The following is a 12,457-nucleotide window of genomic DNA, read 5'->3' on the forward strand; positions in this document are numbered from 1 at the left end:
GTAAGTTATTTCTTTGTGATGAATGTAAAGAAATAGGTCATTCATTATCTAGATGTTCATGTCAATCACTTGAAGATAGAGATAACCATGCATCTAGTAGTAGTAATGAATATAGACCAACTTTAGTAGCAATATCAAATGAGGGATCCGCTGAGGAGAAGAGAGTATATCCCATGAAGGGAATAGGGGTATCACTGAAAGTGATGGAGATGAAATACCCCTTAGACCTGTGGAAAACTCCATGGACACAAAGGTGGGTTTAGATCTCTGTGTTGAATCATCTAGTACTTTTTATAGTGAAGAGAAGGATATGAATGAAAGGATCTACATTAGAAAGAAGTTGATCTCTTCTCTAAAGGAGATCAAGGACCTATCATAGGCAGATCTCAAGCAAGATGAGCAACTGAAAATTTATGAGTTTGAGAATGAAAAGTTGAGAAAACAATAGTAAATCTTAACGCTCAACAAGAAGAGGCTAGCAGGCTAAGTGGAATATTGACCAATTAGCTGAGTGAGAAGGAAGCTTACTGTAAGAGACTACAAGTTGAAGTAGTCTTATTAAGACATGACTTAGAAAATTAAATATAGAGTTGTCTCAATATCAAAAGCTTGAGGGGAGCACAAAGGCCTTGGATGAGATGCTTACTAAGAAAAGAACCCCTCTCATCAAGGTTAGTTTGGGTTTCAAATAAGAAACAAGATCCGAGAAGGCAAAGGATGAAGGCTCAAATTCCTAGGTAAAGGAAGCTTGAGGTTCTAAAAAAAATAGAGGAAAAGAAGTTGTTGAACTCTAGTAGCAAGGAAAGCAGCAACAACAAAAGAAGAAAAGGCAACAAGAGAAGGATAAGAAACAAAAGCAAGTAGAGCAACAAAAGAGAGCTAGGCAACTGCAAGAAAGAATGAAAGGAAACATTCCAGATGGTCATGGAAGGCACATGAAGAACCAAAAAATGTCATTTTTCCTTCAAGGAAAAAGCCCTCAAATAAAATGTATCCTTAGTCCTCAAAATACTTTTCATGGTTATTATTTTACTTGCAACAATTTTGGACATAAATCCATAGAATGTAGATGGCATGCAAGGAAAAAATATGTGTTAGGTAGCAAAAATCCAAGAATGCACAAAAAGGCCTAGAAAAGGTGTGTTGGGAGTAGTAGAGGCCATGGAAAGAATGTTGTCAGATATGCTCGGGATTTGAAGACAAAAATGAACAGAAGAGTAAAGGATTATGAGTATGTCTTGAATGCTCAGTATCAAAAGGACTTTCAAAATAAAGGAGGAATAAATCCCTCTGTAATCAAAAACCATAACGAGCACAAGCTTCAGGTAAGGAAAGGGAGCATCAAGAACCCAATTACCATTCTCTTGTAAACAAAGAAAAATGGTAGTAAGACTCAGTTTGGGTTAATACAGAGGAATTGAATGAGATTTTCCTCTATCCATGCACAACCAAGAGAAATCCCAAACATGGGAAAAGAAGAAGCTAAAAAGTAATGCTTTTGTTATGGCTCAACCAAATAAGATTTGGATGAAGAAGGAAGATGATATACTCAGAGGGATTAGATAATCTGTTTCTCTTTAGTAAAGGAAGAGAATGGCCTCAAGGGAGGATGAATAAGTCAGATGCTCAAAGCTAGAAGGCAAAGACAAAGAGGTGCATCTGATTTTTGAAGGTATGGTCGAGTCCCCTTACTGATTACAGTAATGTATTTGTTTATTTCAAATGTATCAGCATTGAAAGAGAGAGGAATGACATGAAGCCCATATTTATGTAAGGTCCACAAAATCATTCCCCACGTAGAAGAAAGGAAGCAGATGCAGAAGATCAGAGAACATTGGCTCAGGGGGGACTACTTAAGTTAGCAATAGAAGGAAACAATTGTCAGCCTCAGGAAGAAAGATTGTTGAGTAAATGAAATGTTTTCACCTTGGGTGGAATACTCTTATTTAATTTAAGTTGTGAATTTGATTATGCCTAGTAGCCTTATGTTCATAAACTGACTTGGCATAAGATGCGCGGGTACCTTAAGTTTCAATTGGTATCGCTATGTCAGTTTATAGTTTGGGTTCGTATGGAGTAACCTTTTGTGAAAATGGGAATTTCTTTTTGAGAAAAATCTATTAGAGTTTTCCTTGTACATAACATCAAATTTGTATCAATTTCTTGGTGCAATTCGTATTATTGAAGTAGCAGTCCCTATTTTTGAGGTATGATATCAATGGAAGAAGTGATTAAGAAGCTCAGGATAAGTGAGCATAGAGGATGAAACAACAACAATAGTGGACATCAAGATGAAATGCATCACTAATGATTGGTATTTGTAGGAAAAAAAATACCATTAGTAGGTTAATTGGCATCAATTTTTCTTTTTAACTGATACAAAATATACATTGGAAAGAGAAGTATTTAGCCAACATCCATAAGGTGTTCAAGAACTAGAGGCATTCAAATCAGAGGAAATATATGTTCAGGGGGAGCATATCACATATGTCCAGTTTATAGAGAAGAAGCAATGGTCAATCCTTGAAGAGAAATGTGCAGAGCAAAATGAACATCAACAACTAGACCTCAGTCTTCACAGCGAGTGATTGCATGGGGTATAAAAAGGTAGCTTGTATCCATTTTGCATTGATGTCAAAGGGGGAGAGAATTATTAGAGTTGTGATGTCCCATGCAGAGGAGAGAAAGCCATTGGTGCATTATGAAAGAGAAGTGTGGAAGCAACATTAGGAGTGGCCATCAAAGTGAAGATGAGGTTGAGGTGTTGCCATCAATGCCAAAGGGGGATATTGTTTGACAATTCGAAAGAGTGTTGGCATTGATGTCAATAGTCATGCTAGGATATATTTTGAGAATTTGGTATTGTTTGACAATTGGCAAGAGTGTTGGCATTGATTTCAGCTATACCAATATGATAGCTTGTGGCAGTAGATGTTGGATTTGATATTCGCAATCCTAACTGATATGGTAATTGGGCTAGCCTTGATGTTCTTATACTTCATGTTTCAAGGTCATGGGGAGTTCTATGGTTTCTGCAGTCTATGGTAGAGAATCACCATAGTAGTAGGCTTACTAGAGAAACCATAAAAATAATACTATGGTGGTTGGGAGTCCTAGAACTTGGAGGATATTCTACCCAAAGAGATCATCTTAGATACTCTTAGAAATAGGACAATTGGTTATTTCTCTGAAAGAGATTTTCAATAGTATGTGGAAGTCCAGAAATGGTCTTCTGGATCAAAATTTATTGACAGCTGAAGTTAGGGTCTTAAAGTTCAAGGTAGGCTAAATTTTGGCCCCTAGACATTTCAGAACCTTCGAGTAGATGACATAGGTAGGAATATCGGAACCTTAGAGCATAAGGCTCTGAATATCATAGGTTGGAACATCAATACCTCGATAATTTACTTAAAAGGGGCCCGAGATGGCATGGAACAAGGGTAGCAGGCAAAATTTCGGAAGGCCGAAATATCAAAGGTCGAAACCTTAGAGGAGGCAAATATCAAAATATTGGAGTGGGCTCAGAATTTTAGAAGGTTGGTCATATCGAAACCTCAGAGGTTCAGAACCTCAAAGGTTTGGAACCTCGGGACCACAGAACATCGGGACCCGATTTTCATAGAGTGGAATATATCAGGATTTTGGAACCTCATAGTTTCATAAGTCCTTATAATTTGAATTACTTAGAAGTGCCAAGGTTGCGAGGTGTAGGGAATTAACGAAGAAATTCATCGCAAAACGAGTGGACCGAGGGACCCTTTCTCTCTCCATTAGTAGGACACATGGCGATAGGTGATTGGCCCTGAGGAGATGATGTGGAAAATGAAGTCAAGATGATGTGGCTGTACTATCGACACATGGCATTCATATTCAACAAAATTGGGTGGCCTAATAGTGCAAATATAGGCGACATGTATCACCACTAGGGAAATTCCACGTGGAGTTGATGACATCAACATGACTTCATATCAGAGGTTGGAACTTTGGAGGTTGGAGTTTTCGTAACTCCCTTGTAATTGCATTTGAATAAAAGTTTTGATACCAGGGGCTTCGATGTCGTGTTGGCACTTGGTCATGGAGTTCAAAGAACTAAGGGTGAGGAGAAGGTCTAGCACCCAAGTGATATGAATATTTTAGAGGTTGGAATTTCAGAACTCCTCCAAAATTGAATTAAGAGGAATTCTCGATACAGGGAGATCCGATGTGGTAGCGCTTGGTTGTAGAAGCCAGAGAACCAAGGGTGCAGTGCTAGAATACAAAGAGATAGGGCCCCAACAATTCTTAAAAAGGCTTAGCACCTGAAAGCTACGCTGCTAGTCATAACTACCGGTCCTATGGTAAAAATGTGATAAGGGGCTAAAGGCCAATCAGAACCCCGTGATTTCGTAACGTCTCTCTTAATAAAAGTTACAAAATGTTGAAGCCCCGAAATTGGAGCACGGTGGAAGCCACTGGTCATAGACAATGGTCCTATGGAGGGGAAACAAGAAGAGGTGTTAAGAAAGAAGGAGTTGAAGACATCGAAATTTAGTAATATCACAACATTTTTTTAATAAAAGTTATGATGAGTGGATCTCCAATATGGAAAGAAAGAGGTGTATGAAGGACGGTTGAGTTGACAAATGAATAAACGAGTGCAAGAGAGTTGGTCTTAGGAGTAATAACAACTGTTAAGGGTCGATTGACTCAATGGAGACTATTGAAGGCATGAGACCATGACAGAGAGGACCACGGTTGCACATGATGAAGCGTTGGGTCTGCCATGAGCAGAGAAGCCATCCTGAGGTATAGTCAAGAGTAGAGAGCCATGACTAAGCATGGATGGCCTCATTGCAGTGTGCAGGTTAATTGAGGATTTAATTCTCAGTATGGAGATCACTCAGGATCCCATTCCTCATATTTAATTCAGTTGGAAAAGACCAAGTCAGATGCAACAACAGAATGAAGAGCCATTTTGAGGTACACTCAGGCACTATGAATATAGGAAAAAAAGACAGTATTGTGCAGAGTGCAACAAAAGAACAAAACTAGTGATTTCCATTGAGCAATGTGGGGGTATGAAACATTGTTGAGAGAGATGTGAGGAGAGTTCTGTGAGAGTGTGCACATTGTTGTAGGATGCCAAGTGATCCTGATCTATAGAGAAAGGCTAGAGAGTGCCCATGGAGAGAAAAGAGACCCCAAGAGAGTCAGTGATGTTATGACAAAGGCTGAAGGTGCCTGTGCAGAGAGAGAAGGTCGAGAGAGCCTGTGTTTAAGTGTAAGAGGGCAAAAGAGCCCAAGGATTAGAAGGCTGAGAGATGAGTGTATGTTGATGAAGAGAAGAGAACTGAGTGTTGTGTGGGTTGTGATGAGTGACTGCTATTTAGAATATCAATGGGTTGCTGCAGAGTGAGCAGAGAACAAAGCTGATATCAGGTAGAGTGGTTGCCAATTACAATGAACATTGAGTTCCTATTTGAGTGTGGGTTGGAGCCTACATACAGGAAGTTGGTGCTTCCATCTCTAGTGGGTGCTTGAGAAGGCTTGGGGGTTTGTGCCTCCTACAAGTTGGTGCTTGCATAAATCCAAGGAGATACAAATTGGTGCTTCACATGGTGTTTCTGATAAGCTAGACAAGTGTCTACAAAAGGAGGGAGTTGGTGGTTCATGTGAGTGGTGTCTCACAAATAGATTGATGTAATAGAGTAGGTGCTCTTATTTTACATCAATAACAACAACAAGATTTGGTGGTTTTTTCTTCAAAAGGTTTCCATGTAAAACCTCTGTCTCATGTGTATGTTGTTCATGATGTGCATTATTGTATGGGATGATATGGCTGCTAATACGGTTTTTTAATGGTTTCTCACATATAATGGATGCCAAGTTTGAATGAAGAAACATAAATTGGCATAAAGTTAAAATTAGCTTTAATACTGATTCACCCCCCTCTTAGTATTAACATTGTTTCCAACAAGGATGATAATAGGGACTAGTTATAATAACCTTCACCCCCTGTTCCAACTCTATCACATGCTCAAATCCCCTATCTGGAGGTTTACCTAGAGGAATGTTAAGAAAAAATTTCTGATGTTTGCAGAGTAGTACTTGAATTTCCTCTAGATACTGTTGCAGCTACTCCAATTTTCTTTCCTATGAAATGTAGCACTCCACTGCTCATTCCATATCTTTGTGTCGCAATGTAGGGACCTTCCCTAGATGCATATATTTTTTACATCCAACTCAAGAGAACAACAATAGGTTATTAGATGCAGGAAACCATGCTTAAATTTTATTAACAAATAAAGTTACCATATTACAAATAATAAGCAAATAATGATCCTCATTTTAACCTAATCATCCATTATCAACATCCATTTATGAGAGTCATGTGAAAGACACATTAACATGAGAAGCACATAATAATCTAAAGGCATATACATCAATATACCATAAATTTACAATTCAAACGTCATATCCTTCAATTTTACAATCTGGTAATTATACACAACAACAAGCATGTAATAAAAATTTATGAAAACATGAGTTATTATTCACCAAAGGGGTGGAGATTCTCTCATGAAAATAAATTTCTTTAATTTAAATTATTATTCTTTATTTTCATTCTACACCTTTTTTTTAATGAGGTTAAACTATACTAGGATTAATGTTCCTAATTAACGCTATGTCCCTTTTTTATTTTTTGGTAGTAACAAATATGTGTTCTAGTCTCTATGGTGTTTAAGAGGCTAAGGAACACGAGATCTCCAAATCCCAAAAAAGGTTTCATGAGAAAAGCCTTAGAAACACTTGAATTAGATTAATTAGCACATAATTAAATATTTCCTAAGTCTAGCTTAGGAATACTGGTTAATTAAACCATATTAATTGAGGGAGTTCGATTTTGCTCTAGATACTTTCGGAAAAGTTAATTGATGGAGTCAAGATAAACATAGCCATAAATTGAGATGTGTCATGGCCATTGATTTCCCAACAAAATACTATAAGAGCAAGGTTGATGGCGTTGGAGAGACATAATTGAGACACAAAGTTGATTAGTTTGATTACCTAGTTGTAGTGATTCAACAATGGCATAGTTGAAGCTAGGGAGAGAGTCAGTAGTGGTGTTTCAACAGAGATTTGGGAGCAAGATTCTAGAGGATATTTCAAGAGGTTTTCTAGAGTATGAGAGATAGGAAAAGGGATGCCAAATTATCTACAAAGGAGGCTAAAAACAACTAGTGCAAGTATCATGTTTGACAATGTGAATGGCTGAGGAACTCATTTTAGTGATCCAGAGCCAGATATATCTTCCAAAGGTAGAGCGAGTGGGCCTAGAGCAGTCCAGGAGGAAGAATGAATTGTAGGAGGCAGGTTCCAGAGGATTTACAAATTTCCAAGAGCAACAATGTGCATTTCCAGCCAGGTAGTGTAAATATACAGAGGGATGCAAGTTACTTAGGAGAGGCTAGATCAAATTGCAAAGGGAGACAATTAGTCTCTAGTATATTTTTCCAGTGGAGATTATTATTTTTTTGAGGTTTTCCAGTGAAAGGAAACTATTTAATTCTCAAATTGTTGAATAATAATAAAACCGTCTTTTGCTGCAGTGGTTTTCCCTTCAGGGTTTTATCGGGGACTATTTTTAAAAAATAATGATGTCAAAATTATTATGTTTGTGCACATTATATTCTCAGTTCTAGTTTTTTTATATTCCAAAATGTATTTTATTTGTGAATAGTTTCAGTGTGAGTTATTTGATATTTTCCGTTAATAATTAACAAAAGAAAAATAAACTTTATAAGTTAGGAGAACAATATCCAATTGTTGTGATTCGTGGAAATTTCACATGGTATCAGAAGTGATTAGATCAAAGAATCCCTTGAGAGGGATTGGTGTGGTTCAGATGGAGAAATGAAGCACTTTAGAGCAGATTTAAGCAAGCCATCTAGGCAGTGTGAATTTCAAAGGCATAATTCAATTTCTAGTATAGGGAGGTGATCCAGAGGAAGTGCTAGTTGTCTCATTGAGAAACAACATGTAGTGAGGTTTCTAGAAAGGGTTTCCAGAGGTAGATCAAATTTCTCAAAGAAGATTTGGTGCAGAGGTTTTGCAAAATAATGGTTTTGCAACAACAAGCTAATGTAGGGAAAGGAAGAGAAATCACACGAGGGTTTTGAACCAGTTTATTAATTTATCCAGTATATTTGAGTTCACAGATTTTCCAGAAATGCTTGCTGCAGGATTGAGAGATTAGGACAAGTTGGATGGAGCCTCCAACTTTGGTATCTAGAAGGCCAGGATGTTGTTTCTATTGGACGAGCATGGTATGAAGGATTTTTCTACAATATTTATTGTTGTGCCAAAAAATCCCATCCAGTTTCATAAGTATAGGATGGATAATGCCAAGGCTACGAGAATGATCCTCGAAAAAGTATATGATCATATTGTTCCACACATTGTTAAGGAGGGAACTGTGAACAAGATGTGGGATTCCATCATGAAGCTATACCATGATCCGTCAGAAAATTATAATATGATCCTCAAAGAGAAGTTGATGACGATCAAGATGTAGAAGGGCGAGGATGTGACCACCTATCTCACCAGGAACAAATCTATGAGAGAGGAAATTGAAATAGTTGGAGAGGATCCGACTGATGATGAGTTAGTGCTTATACCACCCAATGATTTTAACAAGGAATGGCGTATGTTCATCAAGGTGATCTCTAGGCATGACAAGGTTCCAGATTGGGAACACCTATGAAGTGATTTCACTCAGGAGGAGTTGAGGCTCAACTTGGTCAAAGGCACTACTAGTAGCAGTGGCAAGGGACAGAAGGTGAAGGAGGAGAAATAAACTGTCACTCTTGTAGGTAAAGGAAAAGAGAAGAAGGGCCCCAGCTAGGGACAATACTTGAAAGGAGAAAATAAAAAGAGGGCCTATCCAAGGTCAAGTGTTTTGGCTGTGGTGAACTTGGTCACTATGTCAGCCAATGTACTAAGAGGAAGAAGGACAAGAAGGGGAAGCAAATAATTGCTTAAGAAAAGATCGAGGATTTTTCCACCAGGTTGGAGGATGAATTCACAGTGATAGTAACATTATCTCTAGGAGGAGGAGTATGATACTCCAATATGTCAGATCAGGCAGGGTTCAAAGAAGTATCAACAAGGAGATATAGATTAGAGTCAAGAGGGCTTGATCAGTGGATCGGATCTAGTTCTGTGCATGATATTCCATAGTTGGACCAACAACTTTTCTATAGGGGCCCAAGAATTATTGTAGCAGGAGGATTAGTTTCAGCAAGGCGCAGTCAAATTCTCGAGCGACAATTGCAGAGCCAATTGTAGTGGGAGCAAGGTGCAGTTAGATACTCGAGAGACAGTTGCAAAGCTAGTTGTAGTGACACAATAGATTAGGAGAGATGATCAAGGGGATAAAAAATATGCTAAAAATGAAATTGCTCAAAATATCCTAAAAACAATGCCAAATCGTAGATCTAGTTATTCTGAATCTAACGATGCTTGAATTTCCTCAATTCGACACCGTGTGAAGTTATCATGTTTTGAAGTTTTTGGCAAACAACAAAAAGGTCAAAGTGTAGGATTAACTGTGTAGGTACAAATTCCACGTGGCAAACTATACACTGACGTGGTGTTTACATCAGCAAGATGTCTGAGCAGTATGAGACCCAATTAGAGACTAACATGTGTCATGTGCAGGAGGTAACATTTTGATGCTTTTGATTGGTTGAATCTGGACCAATCCCATTATGCCACTTGGTTGAATCAGAGAGTGGCACGTGTACCAATCGAGGAAGGTTATGTGGCCCTCTATGGTTTGTCCAATTTTTTGGTTAGTGACTGGTAAGCTCCATGGGGTTCAACCCCATGACCTCCTGTCTACACAATAAATGCCCGATCAATCGTGCTACAAATAGTTCTATAAAACCATAGATTGGATATTCTATTTAATGAGCATTAAAGTGACGATTGGGGTTAATGGGTGGGTCGGAGAGCACGCCCAACCGAATCGACCCTTGGTTTCTGGTACCTTTTTGATTGGTAGCGGGGTAATCGGAGGGGGTGCAGGCACGTGGAACCATGCCTGTAGTGACCTAAGCCATATGTAGACCATGGAGCTGTAGGAATTAGAGTTGGGAAGGGCATGTGGACTATGGCCCACTGCCCTCGGTCCCATGCACCCATGCGACCAATGACACGATAGTTGGAGGGGGCTACAACCCTTTTTTTTAAATTAAAATGCGGAAAACTCCCCAACACTGTTGGATTGAACTTGACACTTGCAAAGTTCCAACCTAAGTGTCAAACCAATTGAGCTGAACTTTTTTTGTTGCCCAATTTGTAGAACCAAGCACTTTTGCAGAGCAACTTACAGGCATGTTGAATAAAGAGGCCTATATTTCTCATTTTAAAACCTTTTTGAGCTCAAGAAGAGTCAAAATATGGGATTTTGGGCATTCTGGACGAAATGGAAGTGTTATTTTTGTAGATTAAAGCTTGTATGTTGATTTTTTGAGAATATAATAAAAAAAGCCACCATTGGAAGATGGACTCGGAGACGTAGCCCAAAAGAGGTGAAATATGTTATCATTTTTTGTGTTTGATGCTAAATGTTTATCCATTTTTTATTGTTAAAATTATGCAAAATTTACTTAAGTTTGTGTTCTTTTTCAATCCGGATCCATTTCCTAAAAGACATAAACTAGCTTGAAAATCATATCATCAAGCCTTCACTTTTTAATTTTGGATCAGTTTAGCATTAGAGCATGGTTTTTGTGAAGGTTTGAAATAATTTGCAAGGATTTTGAATGCTTACAAGGTATAAATTGAGAAGAGGAGAAGGAGAACTTGAAGAACCTAACCCTAAAATTGGCTCAAGGAGGCCACAAACTCTACAAGTCATGGCACATGAATAATAACAAGGACAAGACCTAATGTCTAAGGATGAGAGAGATTTTAGAAAAAAATTCTTTGATATGACTGAGATGGTGAAAGTGTTGTACAATGAGAGAAAAACACGATCGCAAGGAGAAAGTTCTAATCAACCAAAAGGCGATGGTGGTAATGGGAGAAAGCCTCCTCCTCCTTCTTCATCTCCATCCTCACCTCCATCCTCACCTACTTCTTCACATAGACCTACTCCTCCTACATCTCCAAGAGGACATGTTAAGTCTCCTTTGATTAAGCTTGATGTAAAGTTTGAATTTCCAATGTACAATGGGGAAGTAAATGCTTAAAATTTGGATAATTGGTTTTGTCAAATTGAAGTCTATTGCAAGATTCAAAATATTGATGATGATGTCACAAATATCCAACTTTCTTCTCTTCGCTTGGAAGGTATAACTCTCATCTGGTGGGAGGCTAGAACTCAAGAAGATTTGAAGAAAAATGGTAAAATTATCTCTTCTTGGAACGATTTTATAGCTGCATTAAGCTTGGAAATTTTATCCATTAGGTTACATGCAAAAAGAAATTATCGATTGGAAAAATTTTAGACAAGCTAAAGGTCAGAGTGTCCAAAGTTACACACAAGAATTTAGAAAAATAGAATTAATATTTGGTGTTTATTTTACCTCACAAGATTAGTTCCTTAAGTATATAGATGGATTACATAGTTATTTGAGACATACTATACTTATGTTTGATCCCACAAATCTAGATGAAGTATGTGTTCAGGAAAATCATTTATAATCAAGATGAAAGAATGTTCCTCAAGAGTCTAGCAAGAAACCCTTTAAATCTGGAGATAAAGGAAAGGGGAAAATTAAAGGCAAAGGTAAGAAGAATGGTACCATCAAGAAAGAGGGAGAGAAACTTACTTGTAAACATTGCTTAAAAGATGGCCATGATGAAGACCACTATTGGAAATTACATCCAGAATTGAGACGAAAGAAGTTCAATAACAAGGGGAAACAAAAGACTGCTACTACAATTCAACAAGATCTAGGATATGATTCAGGTGATGAAACAAAAATGATAGCCATGGGAATGAAATGCATAGCTTCTAATGAAAGTACTATTTCTTCTAGCAAGCCTGTTGAATCTCAAAATGATAAAGAAAGAAGTGAGATTTTCCATATCAGGGTCATTAAAAAACATACAAAGCTTGATACACTATTTGATAGTGGATCTCAATTCAATATTATCTTTGAAGAAATTGTCAAGAAACTTAATTTAGAGACTACACCTCATGCAAAAACTTACCCTTTGGGTTGGATATGTGATGATGCCAAATTGCAAGTGACAAGAAAATGTAAACTCAAATTTTCCATCACTGCAAATTTTATAGATGAGGTAGACCTTGATGTTGCACCACTTGATATTTGTGGGATTTTCTTAGCGAGTCCATATTTATATGACTGAAAATCCATATTATATCGCTATGAGAAAAAATATCATCTTTTTAAAGATGGATTTGAGTATATTGTTAGAGCACATCACAAGAAGATGAACTTAT

The sequence above is a fragment of the Pinus tabuliformis genome, chromosome 3_2, assembly GCF_031772625.1.
Source record: "Pinus tabuliformis cultivar Carrire ecotype Pingquan chromosome 3_2, CPIR1, whole genome shotgun sequence".
In the NCBI taxonomy this organism is placed as follows: Eukaryota; Viridiplantae; Streptophyta; class Pinopsida; order Pinales; family Pinaceae; genus Pinus; species Pinus tabuliformis.